This window comes from Papaver somniferum, chromosome 7 (genome assembly GCF_003573695.1).
Source record: "Papaver somniferum cultivar HN1 chromosome 7, ASM357369v1, whole genome shotgun sequence".
Taxonomy (NCBI): Eukaryota; Viridiplantae; Streptophyta; class Magnoliopsida; order Ranunculales; family Papaveraceae; genus Papaver; species Papaver somniferum.
The window spans coordinates 17,391,554-17,405,824 of record NC_039364.1 but is presented as its reverse complement, the minus strand read 5'-3'; positions in this window follow the sequence as shown (position 1 = coordinate 17,405,824).

Genomic DNA, 14,271 nt, shown 5'->3' with positions numbered 1-14,271 from the left:
AGATTGATTTAAGATTTAAGATTATGGAAAGAACTGAGACTATGGATTCCACCATTGACCAATTTTTAAGTGATTCAGTTAACAATAATATTTATGCAATTCATACGTTCAATTTGATTCTAAGATATTGCCAATATTAGATTTCCAAAATATTAATTGTTAATCGCAAGTATGGAACATCAAGAGCTCTAATATAAGCATGCATGTTACACAATGTGACATTTAGTAACAGTTCAAACTTTTATAAAGTAACAGTTCGTAAAATGCATGTTACTAAATGTTAGATAGTTAAATAACAGTAACACTTTTCGTAAGAACTGTTACATAATGTCATCCAGGTTGTATACTGTAACTGTTTTTATAGTAAGTGTTACTATATACCCATGTTACTGTAACATATTTCGTATGTCGACATTTCCATTACAGTTCTTTAAACCAACTGTTATTATATACCTTTGTTACCGTAACATATTTAATATGTCATCGTAGTTGGCATTATCGTAACGATTTTTAAACTAAATGTTACTATATATCTATGTTACTGCAACATGTTTAATATGTTACCATAGTTGACATTATCGTGACATTTGTGTAAATTATTTATTTGTATAACTAGTTTTTGGGTATCCGGTTCAAAAAAATAACTACTTATGGAAATTTAACATCTTGATTAATTTCTAAGAACGAGAGCTAGCCACGGCTCATATTGATGGTAACCTAAGGTTTGAGAAAAAATCGAATATAATACAAAATAATAAACAAGTTGTAAAAATATGTAGGAATATTAAAAATATAAATTGTGTTGTAGTTGCCTGGTGTGACGACGAAGGTGGTGGAGGTATAGTTTACTGTCTAATGAGAGTAAATATTTTATTTGGATAACATTAAACAAAAGGAAAACATGGAAGAGTGGTCCAAGAGTTATAATTAATGCAATAGGTCTCAAGGTCGAATCTTGTGAAGTGTACTTTTATAGAATTTATATTTCATGTCCAAGGCGACCAACTCATGGTAGTGGACGCGGCGGACATGGTGGTGACGGTTGTGGAGATGCTAGTGTTGATGGTTGTGGCAGTGCTGGTGGTGGAGGTAGTGGTGGCGCTAGTGGAGGAGGTGATGGTAGTCAGTAAAAACTGTCAGTTTTTATGGCAGTTTCAATAAAAACTGTTACGGTTACTCAAACAATAGCAACAGTTTGTTCCCAAACATGTTACAATAAACTGCTAACGGTAACAGTTTTATGTAAAATAGTTACAGTAGAAATTATTCAGTAACATATATTTTATAAAGTGTTACTGAAAACTACCAACAGTAATAGTTTTAGAATTTATGAGTCATTTTTCAATAGCCTTTCCGTAATAGGTTTTATAAACTTTCCGTAACAGGGGCTTTAGTAACACCGCAGAAAAAACTAAAACTGTTACGGAAATAATACAGTAACAGTTTTTAACTGTTACAGATCATCATTTTTCTACTAGTGGCACCATCAAGAGAGAACACAACTAATTAATCAAAATCTTATAATCAATTATAGTTCAGTGCAAATAATCATAAAGAAATTGCAATAATAAATTAATAAGAAAATACCATTTTATTATTGGAACAACGCTTCCTCCATAATCCCAGCATGTGATTCTAGTTCTTCATTATTACAAAGAAAACTAAATAAAAGAAATAAAAGAAATTGTGAAACTGGCTATCGGCTCACCAGCTCTCCCTTAACTCCCCTGGTTTCCTGTTCTCGACATCAATGTATAGATTTCAACAAAATCTAACCTTCCTCTTTTAATTCTCTTCCACATGCCATGTCCACTGGGAGTGTGCCACTTGCCTAAGAATACACAATATCATCTAATAAAGACTCGCCACATGTCCGACCACTTGCTTTTATTTTCATGGGAAAGAAAATATTATATAAGCACATACTGATCTCATGCTCAAAATCAATCTTCCTTAGTTGCAAAAGATATTTAGTTTCCTTTCTTCCTCCACCATGTCGACATACCTCGTACATTAATTATTGAGTAGGATTTTTCATTTTACGTGATACCTCCTAAATCCTTCGAGAACTAATCACCAAGTCCTTCATCCTAAAATCCACGAGACCAAAATGCCCGAGCCTGCTAATTTCTTAAACCAACTTCATCCCATCATCTCCTTCACTAACTTAAATTGGGCCTATCCCATTTAGATCCAAAAGTATCCACGACCCATGTACTCCGTAGTCCATATTTTCTTCTTGGAATCCTAGGTTTAGCCGATTTTCTTGGAAGAGCCCATTTTATTCATTTACCTACAAAAACACAATAAAAACCAAAATAAGCACCAACAATATATATTTTGGGTAGTAAATATGTAAGAATTAATCTCTCATCAATTTCGCACATTTGTAAGTTTGAGCAATACTTATGTCGGATAGATTGAACCAATTCTCGAGGACAAAAATTCTCGTAAAGTGGATACAATGTAAGGATTTACAAGCTCGTCAACGATGTTTGACCGGTCAAGAAACGACTTAACCTCTAAACCTGATTAATAAACATTAACAACCTAAATACTCAGTATTGTCCCTCACGATAGTCCATTAAAATACCTCTTAGTATGATTCTCCTTCTGATAAGTACTTCATTTAAATCTTGTCTTGCATATCTTTGAGTGAACACTTCCCAATTTCGGTGAACGAATTTCTTGAATGCAAAAGATTATTTGTTCTTTCGTGAAATTGTTGGTTGATGAAGTTTTCTTTTGTGCTAGTTTTCTAATAGTAGTTTTCTCGATTTTTCATGCTTGTTTAAATGCATTGAGGACCTGTGTCTTGAATTGCTAGCTTTTAGGAGATAATTACGAAAGTAGTTGACGTAGTTTTTTCAACGAAGTACCAAGATATGTATATGTTACAATACGTGAACAAAAAAAAGTATTTGTAGCTAAACCTTCTGTGTTTCCAAAGGACATCCAAATTTCTAAGAGATGTCTATGCAGATTTGGTCTAGCCATGGTAGTCAATATCGGTTGTACATGCCGATATTAAAGGTTTTTATAGTATATCGAAAAAAATATTTATTATATTGTCGTAGGAAAAATGATAAAAACGCGTGAATCATCATCTACGGACCGATATATCGGTTTCGCTTGTACACTGATAATATAGGTATCACTTATACACTGATATATAACTAATTTATTTTGTCTTTTGATTATGTTATCTTGAACTTTTAGTTCAAGAAAGTAACTCCAATAATTTTGGTAACTTCATATATGATTATGGTGGATGTAATTACTGTAAATGTGATGTTGATGGGCTAAAAGACATTCAATGCTTGGTTTCGTTGTTGATAGTATAAGGCTCTAATCAAACACCTCTTATTTTGTAACGTTTAAGTATGTTTAATACAATTATTATTTTCTATGATGGTTATATCAATATTTTTTTTTGATATAATAAATATTAAAAAAGTCCAAATGATGTATCGCCTATAAAACATATATTATCATTTGTATAGGTATATATGACCCAACCGATACGATACTGATACATGATATTAACTACCTTGGGTCTAACAGATCGATTGACCTCGTTAATGGTGGGAATACCAAATAACTAAAATGATACAACTCCCCCTTGGATGACCACTGTCATACGCCCATTTAATCGCCTAAAATTTTCATGGGACATGACCGGAAATACTCCGTGGTTCAGTGAAGTACTCAGCCTTGCATACTTGCGTCAAAGTATGCATCTGCCTTTACTCTAAAGGCTTTGCACAACAGAAGTCTTTTCTTCTTTCTCTCTAACTCTTCATGCCCCCATAAGCATAACAGGTTCTGCCATGCATCAAACCAATTGATCAACTCACACAAATCAGAACCATTAGAACACAAAGATATACTGCAACAAACCCATTTTATTGCACTAAAGGAAGATTACATAACTCGTCCATCACATGGACCAAAACAGGCCATTCACCCTCTTGGCGAATGCCTAAAACACTCTCTACATTAGTGGTTCTTCTCCCAATTGAACAACACCAACTTTATTGATTCCTAAGATATTTATACTAACTAGGATCAGGCCAAAAATTATGTGCAACCGCTTGAAAAAGCCTTGGACAACCAAGTATCCAAGTAGTTTCCATAACCGCCAATTTCAACCGCCACTTTTTTGTTGTCACGCCAATTGGTGCCACACCTGTTCTTGTTGGTTATGAATACTCTAATATGGTTATAAACACACTTTATAACCGTTCTCACTTGTCTTGCATCATTGGCACGCTTGTGAAGCTAGTAACAAACTCCTAACTGTCATTTTAGACATATTGCACAGTTCCTGCGCCTTATTGAATTGTGCCTCGCTCCAAAGCTCAGCCATCTTGACCCTGCGCGCTTATCACTCTAAGCGAATGCACGGAAAATCCTTATGCTTCAATCATCGAGGCCAACTCTTTAGCTCAATCTGGTTATCTGGTGCCATATGCTTCACTTAGCCAATCTGATTGACAATAGTAATGCGCACTCTTGCATTACTATCTTGTTTGCATTATTCAAGCTTTGGCCAGCCTTGAACTAATGCATAGACCAAATATTGGCATATTCTAACTTCTTGCATCATCCTTGAGTTTGGGCCAACTCAATTCCACGGACATGCCAACATGCCAACATCGTATGTTGCATTTTGCAACTTTGGCTTTGTCTTTCCTTCTACTTAATGAAGCTTCATTGTGTCGGACAATAGATCCATTAATTAGGCAAATGCATTTAAAATTTAATGCTACCCTTTCACTTCATTGGATCTGCTGGGTTATTCCATTCTTAGCACTTGACAGTCTATGCAGCGTCGCGCCATCCTGGCTGCACACTGACTTGGACTGCAACTATGTAACGCGTAATCATTATGCGCCACTTTCATCCTTGTTATAGACGTCCCCCACCTAATATTTTCAACGTCCTCGTTGTACGCAACCAAGTATAATCAATATACTATTTCTTCGGCATTGTACGCTTCTGAGGCACTCTCAGAATTCAACAAACTTTTTTGGCCCTCATTCTTGCCAACTCTTTCTTCCTAGTACTAGATGCCATCACTTAGCTTACTACCTTTCCATTGATCCTACTGACTTATATTGTTGTTTTCACGCTGGCCTATGCTTCAACACCCACTGCAATCGCATATCAACACCCAAATGCAACTTGGAAATCGTTCTTGCCAATTCCTTGAATTGAGATTGAACTTCGCATGAATCATTTGTGCCTAAGTGTACACAAGTAATGATTCCTCCCAACTGATCACAATGATCACTGCCATAGTCTTATGCCTTCATTCTCCGACTTTAGTTGCACCACGCAACATAACAGGACTTATACAAGACTTGGATTCATTCTTCAATCATATGCGCCTACGCAAAATCATGCCATGCCTTAAGGTATGCACCATATCATTTCATACCACTCTTGGTATGCGCCACAATCTATAGCCTTTGCTGCACTTTGCCAACATCAGCATTTTCACTAGATTTGGCTTCCAAATCATATTGCAACCTTCACCTTATTGGACTTTCCTTATCTGTATGCCAAAGAACCCACACCTTGCTGTTCTTTGCATGCACTGTCGCAACATCATGATTGAAATGCATGACTTTTGTACTAGTCATGACTTAGGATACTCGGGGAGTCCACCGTCACTTTCAAAAAGAAGTATCCTCTTCACACGCCTTTGAAACCAGCAATTTAAGCATCACTTTCTCTTTCAAACTGCTACGCTTTAACGCGGTGGAAAAACAACATCATGTTCTTCCAAACTATGAGTTAATCTTAAATCATATACTTGATGGAGTTACATCTTCATTCTTGCTGCGTTACTCCATGCTATTGCTGCCAAATATCGTCGCACTTCCACATAACTCTGAACAACAAACTCGACTATACCACCAACTCATATTTGCTTCTTTCACTTTCAGCGTATTCTATTGCATATTTTGGCTTAGTATATTATGTAGCATCTTCCGCGCGAACTAGCTTTACTTTGAACAAAAGAGGCAATATCTTTCACTTCAAATACCCTCATTCACTACTACCTTACATAGAGAGACTTCATTCCAATACCAAGGTCCACTCGACCCAAACTGAAAGTATACTCAAACTTGAGCAAATACTCATGCCAACTGATTGCAACTTGTAAGACCTAACAAGCGTTGCAATACTGACTTCATCTTCGCTTCTAAGCAAAAAAGGAAGCGACACAACACCTACTATCCCCAATGTAGCAATTCACTTTGCCACATGCACTCTTCCAACTATCAACGTTCTTACGCAACTCCCATAACGAAGCACAATATAATTAACACTTAGTTGAATACTCCTTCAAACTGATGCTACCACGTTGCTTTAGCTTTCATGAAGATTTCTCAAATAATGGACACATGCCATCTTTTTGCATCACCACTACTTTGTCCTTTTTTTTCCCATGCATCTATGATTCGCCTAATTTGCATCTCCAACCGCATCATGCATCTTTGCCATGCCCAAATCTCATTTGGCGCATGATACTGTTGCATACATGCTATGCCAATTAGCACTCAAATCTTGACACAAACTTGTGCACCTTTGCACAACTGGAACGAACTTAACTTGGTGATTCTGAGCATCACCATCGAGCTCAGCAAAGTCATATCAGTCAATGACTTTCGCGGACAAACACTTTGGATAATTGTAAACAAGGCCATAATCCTTGTAAATGAGGCGCCACTGCCTACGTTCCATGAAGGAAGAATGCCGCATTCTTCTTAAAACTTGGAGTTCATTTTCACTACCCACGCACAACTGGCAACTCTTGTCTTTCTCCTTCTCCAAAATCAGTTTTGTAACAATACTGATTTTTAGTTGACAAGAACATCCGCTTGTGGTTATGATCAAATGCAGGTCTTTAGACACTGTTGTAAAATCATATTGATCCCACTCATAAACCAGGTGCAAACACACTCCTTGTGTGTATCTAGCATCAACGAAGAACTCTTTGAAGACGCAAGACCGTGATATACCGGTTTTTCCCTAACTTGCGCTTCTGTCTTCATCCTTTCCATAATCTTTGTTCTAGATAAGAATTGGACATCCAATTCTTCGTTCATGGCATCACATTTCCACAAACGTGATGGTTCGCAACCAGAATTTCCATTAACACCAAGGTGCATATGCATTCGAGAGAGCTAACTATAATCTTCCATCAACTGGACACGATGAAAACACCTTCAATCTATCGCATAGACATGTTCTTCATCTTCTTTGCCACTGCAAAGGCCATCAACTTCTTTGAGTTTAGAAATTTTCCCAAAATTCCCATTACAACTTGCAGTGTAATCGCTACTGATAATACTACGAAACAGTGTATTCCAAATGCATAATCTTCGTATACTTGTGAGAAACATGGACTTTAACACCTGACTTGCACCATATAAGTCAGCATACTCCTTAGTTTTTTCATGCAATCACTTGAAAAACCGGATTCCAATAATTCTCGCATGTTCGTCAAACACTTTAGGCAGGAATTTTGACACATTTGTCATAAACTTTCATGGCATGTTGCTACTTCAAGCTTCAAAGTTCATTCCAATTGATCTTTCCATACAAGACCAACTTCTTGTAGTCGCCATAATAGTGAAGCCCAAATAATTCTTCACTGAATTTGACAAACAAATGACACCAACTTGAGTAAAAAGAGAGAAAATCAAGAACACTGTCCCCAAGCACCGCCATGATACCTTCTGTCACACGCCCATTTAATCGCCTAAAATTTTCATGGGACATGACTAGCAATACTATGTGGTTCAGTGATTCAACATGACCCACAAGTACTCAGCCTTGCATACTTGCATCAAAGTATGCATCTGCCTTCACTCTAAAAGCTTTGCACAACAGAAGTCTTTTCTTCTTTCTCTCTAACTCTTCATTCCCCCATAAGCATAACAGGTTCCGCCATGCATCAAACCAATTTATCAACTCACACAAATCAGCAACATTAGAACACAAAGATATACTGCAATAAACCCATTTTATTACACTAAAAAAAGATTACAAAACTCGTCCATCACATGGACCAAATCAGGCCATTCACCCTCTTGGCGAATGCTTAAAACACTCTACATTAGTGGTTCTTCTCCCAATTGAACAACACTAACATTATTGATTCCTAATCTATTTATACTAACTAGTATCAGGCCAAAACTTCTGTGCAACCACTTGCACAAGCCTTGGACAACCAAGTGTCCAAGTAGTTTCCATAACCGCCAACTTCAACTGCCACCTTTTGTGTTGTCACGCTAATTGGTGCCACACATGTGATTGTTGGTTATGATTACTCTAATATGTTTATAAACACACTTTATAACCATTTTCACTTGTCTTGTATTATTGGAACGCTTGTGAAGCTCGTAACCAACTCCTAACCGTCACTTTAGCCATGTTGCACATTTCCTGCACCTTACTGAATTGTGCGTCGCTCCAAAGCTCAGCCATATTGGCCTTGCATCCTATAACTCTAAGCTAATGCAAGGACAATCCTTATGCTTCAATCATCGAGGCCAACTCCTTAGCTGAATCTGGTTATCTGGCGCCATATGCTTTACTTAGCCAATCTGCTTGAGAATAGTAATGCTCACTCTCGCATTACTAGCTTGTTTGCATTATTCAAGCTTTGGCCAGGATTGAACTAATGCGTAGACCAACTCTTGGCCTATTCTACCTTCTTTCAAGATCCTTGAGTTTGGGCCAACTCAATTCCACGGACATGTCAACATGCCAACATCGTATGTTGCATATTTCAACTTTGGATTTGTCTTGCCTTCTACTTAATGAAGCTTCATTGTGTCGGCCAATAGCTTCATTACTTAGAAAATACAATGTAGTTCTGCCCTTGCACTTCATTGGCCCTTCGGGGTTATGCAATTCTTAGCACTGGACAGTCTACGCAGTGTCGCGCCATCCTGGCTGCACACTGACTTGGCATGCAACTCTGTAACGCTTAATCATTATGCGCCACTTGCATCCCTGTTATAACCACCATGTTGAATTAAATTGCTTCACTAAAAATTTTGCCATTAAAAACCCTACAGGAAAAATAATGGGAAAAGGAAAAAGAGCACAACATCAACATTTTAATTAAAAAATTTACGTCCACAAGATGTTTTCTCGTTAAAAATTTCGTCAGGAAAACCACATGGGACAAAATCTGAAATGAAGGAAAAATAGTACAACTTTTGACGATTTATGGATGCTAACTCAACTATCAGAGTATTATAGAAAACAAGCATCTAAATCATAACTCTAATCAATATCATAGAATAGTTTTATGCAAGCAGATCTAAGGGAAAAAAATTATATTTATGCTGCTAATACGTGGATTTTTATGTTTTTAAGGACTCCTTAAGAGTCCTATAAAGTTGATATCACTAACTAATTATTAAACCAGATTTTTGGTTTTGTACCAAATTTCTAAAAACACATAAAGGATTTTGACATAATCAAGTCAGATGGCTGCCTGAATTCAAATATATTCCTCACATTTTTTGTGTATGCAATATAAGCCCTTAAGGACTACCACGCCAAATGCATCATATAAGGTGAAAAAAGTATTATTCAAACAATCCTAGGGTTCGAGAAATAAAAAATCAAACTCTCAAATCTTTTTTACAACGATCGTATTCCTCACATAACGAATGAAGACTACACCAACCTGTAAATTTTAGAATTCAGGCTTGCACGTTTAAGGTGTTAAGTCTTGGATCCAAATTTTGCGTCATTCAAGAGATTTTAATCCAACATAATTTGGATTTTGTTCCTACCAATCACAGTTGTTTATGTTTATCTGTAGAGGGGTTCACAACCACCATCTTTAATTTACATTGATCCCACATAATTCTCTAATGTATGCATATTTTTAAAAATTCAAAATTTACTGGTACCAATGCTAACGGGCATTACAACTTAATGAGGAGATATTAATTTTGAGAATGTGAATTGTAATATGATAGACTTTATAAGAGCAATATCGATAGCAAGTGCTAAAACATTACATGCTTGCTAAATGTGGTCGGGTTTGACTTTGAAATGGCGTAAGCTTATGGAAAATATAAAATATATATTTTCACGCCTATTTGATGGCATTCTTTATGAAATTTCTCATAACGGGAGATAAATTGACATAACTTTTATAATATTAATTAACACTAACTTATTAGTGTATATCTCCCCCTTAATACAACGGAATTTTTTTCATTTCATACACGAAAACAAGTTTCGTAAAGTATTATCTGATTAATTCGAGAACATATACTTTTAATAATTCTGGATTTTAACAATTCTAGGTTGGACACTAAATTCTGACTTCAAGAGCCATAAGAAAATGTCCTAGTATTGTAGTCCACTAGACATACAAATTCAAAATCAACTATGGATTTTATTGGGTACAGACAAAAGCATATCAAATATGCAAATAAATCTCCAATAATTTCGTGACACTGAGGTCCAACGAAAAAATGATTTAGAAGGATATTATGGACATATTATTTATCAAAATAAAATTATACCAAGGTCAATATAGTCTCTAAAAAGACTAATAAAATAAGCTAACTAGCCGGGAGCGTACCCTTTGATCTTTTATGTCCCACCATGTTCCATCTTCAAGTGGAATGGTTTCAATATTGGAGATTATACCAAGAGTAAAAATCAAAAATTGCTAAATATTCCTCAAGAATACAACAATTCCTCGTTTTATTGTATCTGAAACTCTTTATCCATCATAATAACGATATCTCATTATTGGATCAATAGAGAAAACCAATTTTATTTTGCCTTAACATTTTTATTTAAAAAATAAATAAATCATTATCGTTATATTTTCCGGAAAAAAAATCCATTAGATGATCGATCTTTTTCCTTTACTCGTAACTAGAGATAACACGTATCGTAAAGGTACTCGTTGCAACATTTATCTAATAACTTAATGAACAATGAACCTAACCAAAATCACCGACAACATTGCGTTCTAATATTGTTTAATAAATTGAATATATTGGTAATATATAATTTAATTATTGCCTCTAATGGCAATGTATTTGGCCTCAAATGTATTGCATGGTTAGGCAGAATCCAACATATTTTTGATTAGTTCTTAACAAAATTTTTAAGATAATTTAGATAGCATGTACATGTGTATGACATTAAAACAAATTAATACACAAATAATTTAGAATCCAATACGTCAACTTTCCCTATCATTCCAAAATTAAAATATGAAAATTAGAGTTAAAAAAGGTCAGTACAAGTCATTAAAACAAATATACGTCCAAACGGTATTTTAGCCCAAAATTTAGGTATGCCTTTCTTTCTTTTCTTCTAAAATTACTTTCTCAAACTAATAACTTTCCATCAAATTTTCATAGATCCCCACTGCATCTTTGATTTCACTCCATATGAGTTAGTGAAAATGTTTGAAATTCTCAAGTGATGCAGATCAACTGAATGCAAATCCATTTTGATTTTCCATCTCACATCTAGTGAAAGTTTTGACAAGGGGGATTCGACGATTTTATATATCTTTGTGATCCGGGGTTGAGGAGGAAACATGGAACACTTATTACGTAAGTGTGATTCTTTATACATATTTATCAATTGAAGTGGTTGATTCATAGGAATATGAAAATGGTGGTTGTGATTCTTTGCACCAAACATTTTCATGTCACCAAGGTAATTTCCAAAAGATTTTCTATTTTTGATTTATTTCTCATCTAAGCATGCTATATGATTTTGTTCCTTATAAATGATTTGTATATGTTTAATGTTTTTTAAAATTATTTAATTTGCTTCTTGATGCCTGACTTATATAAAAAGACAATTGGTTTTATGATTAGTGTTTTTATGTACAGTTTTTCACTGATCGGAGAATGACTTAGTTTCCATTTAATTTTGTGGATTGTGACTCTTGGTTTGAAGAACTTTTGATATTTTCTCTATTTGTTTATTCGTAGGTGGAAAATATGACGTAAAAAATATCAAATATGAAATAATTAAATCTAATGGTTTTAATATTTTTTTCACATTTAATTTAGTTTTTGTTTATGATCCTAATTACGAAGGAACCCACTCAAAGTATGTAAGAGAGAGTACAGTAAAACACCCCTATAAATCCTAATCTCGTTCTTTGGGGAATTGATGGAGCTTGAAGAAATGAAGTCTGAAAATGTACACAAAAAATAAGAGCAACCAGCAGCAAACGAACAGTCTGGGAACGATGAAATCAGTATGAAAAACAATTACAAAAACAACGTTGTGGACTCAAATGAGATGGGTCGTCATAAAGGAAATAACGAAAAAGATAATAAACAAGATGTTCAAGCGGTAGTGATAGGCCTTCCTCATCAACAGGTTCCTCAACCTGGAGATTTATCAACCGAAGCTCTCGAACATTTGTACCTCAACCTGGAGATTTATCAACCGAGGCTCTCGAACATTTGTAGTACCAGTTAATTTTTGCGATTGTTGATCACAATTCCTAGTTTTATTTATCAACGTCATTTTAATTTTTCAAAACAGATGTAAACAAGAACAAGATTCATAATCCTAAATCCAAAACTCGTCTTTGTTTTTCTTCCCCATTAACTTAATGGTAATTTTATAGAACCGTTTTTGGACACCATCTCTTTTTCATGGGGACCATCATTTTAATTTTAAAAGGTCATTATGAAGTAAAACCTAAGTCATTCCTTAACTAGGCAGTTATGTTAATATCAAAATTACCCTTTCTAATTAAGTTAGTGTAAATTAATTAGTTAAATGATTAAGTTAAGTTAATTAATGATTATTTGGTTAAATTTAAAAGTAATTTTTTCTACAATAATAGTTATTTAGAGAGAAGAAGAATAGGGTTTTGATTTTTGATTTTTAGTTTTTTGAGATAGTCATTTCGAAATGTGGGTTTTGGGTACATATGTACACTTCAAATTTAGTTAATGTTGCTTGAATTGGCCAAAACTTTTGAAAAAAATGAAAATTTTATAAATTAATATTGGCTATGGCAATAAAGTTCAGCTATGACATCTGAAGAACAAGTAGATGAACTCATCTGCAAGTGGAGTTCGGATAATGTTTCTGAAGACATAGGTAGTCGAACTCAACTTTAATGGAGGTTTTTTGTTTTAAACAAAATTTCGGTTAGGAGAAAAAAATTGCGAGGTAACCGAACTTAATATATAGGTTTTAGGAGAAAAATTCGGTTAGGAGAGAAAAATTGCGAGGTAACCGAACTAAAATTTCGTCTAGGAAAAGAATGCGATGTAACTGAACTAAAGTTTGGCTAGGAAAAAATTGCGACGTATCCAAACTAAAAGTTAGGCTAAGGAAAAAAATTGCGACGTAACCGATTTTTTCTCTAAAAGGAAAAACTCCATATAAGACTCGAGTTGATCAGATATTCGTTGGGTTTGAATTGCAGAAGAAGCTTCAGTTTCAAGCCGAGAAGAACTTTCCGTTCCGACATCTTAGAAATAGCATATGATTTATGGGTTGGATTAAATCGAAATTTGGGTTAATGTGATCAACCAATTCGAGTGAAGAAATTGGTTTGAGTCGATAGCGAGGATTAGGGTTTGGCAGATAAGAAATCAGGGGATGAAGATTTGATCAGATCTGTTATGAAATTGAGTAATTGTAGGCCTGAATTAGAGAAGAAATTGAATTGTAGAAATGGACCTAGTGAGACAGTGAGTTTAATTGTTGGTTTAAATGTGTTGTTGTTGATCGAGTTTATTGGGTTTCTGAACTGAGTTGTGTTGGTGTTGTTACTGTTGAACATGGAGATAAATTAGAGAATTTGGGGAAGATTCAGAATGTTCGATGGATTATGAATTATGGGTTCGATTTTGTTCTTATCGACTGAGATTGAATAATAAGAAGAAGGTGGGATGGAGTTGTTGGTTGAGGTTCTGGTGTTGGTATGTTGTTCAGGTGGTGATGCAACGGTTCAGGTGGTACCTCCTGCTGCATTAAAGTAGGTAAAAGATGGTATAAGTTATTGGTTTGCTTGAAATAGGTTGGAAAAGATGAATGATCTGCAATGAAGGCTTTAGATGTATGTGTAGGATTGTTTGGTTGCTTTAGAGAAGAGATAACTAGTTGAAATTGCAAGAGTGATGAGAAGACATAACTAGTTGCATTGCAGAAGCTGAAGTTGTGAGATGTAGCAGGTACAGTTGTGTTATGTGGGTATGAGATGTTGCATTTGTAATG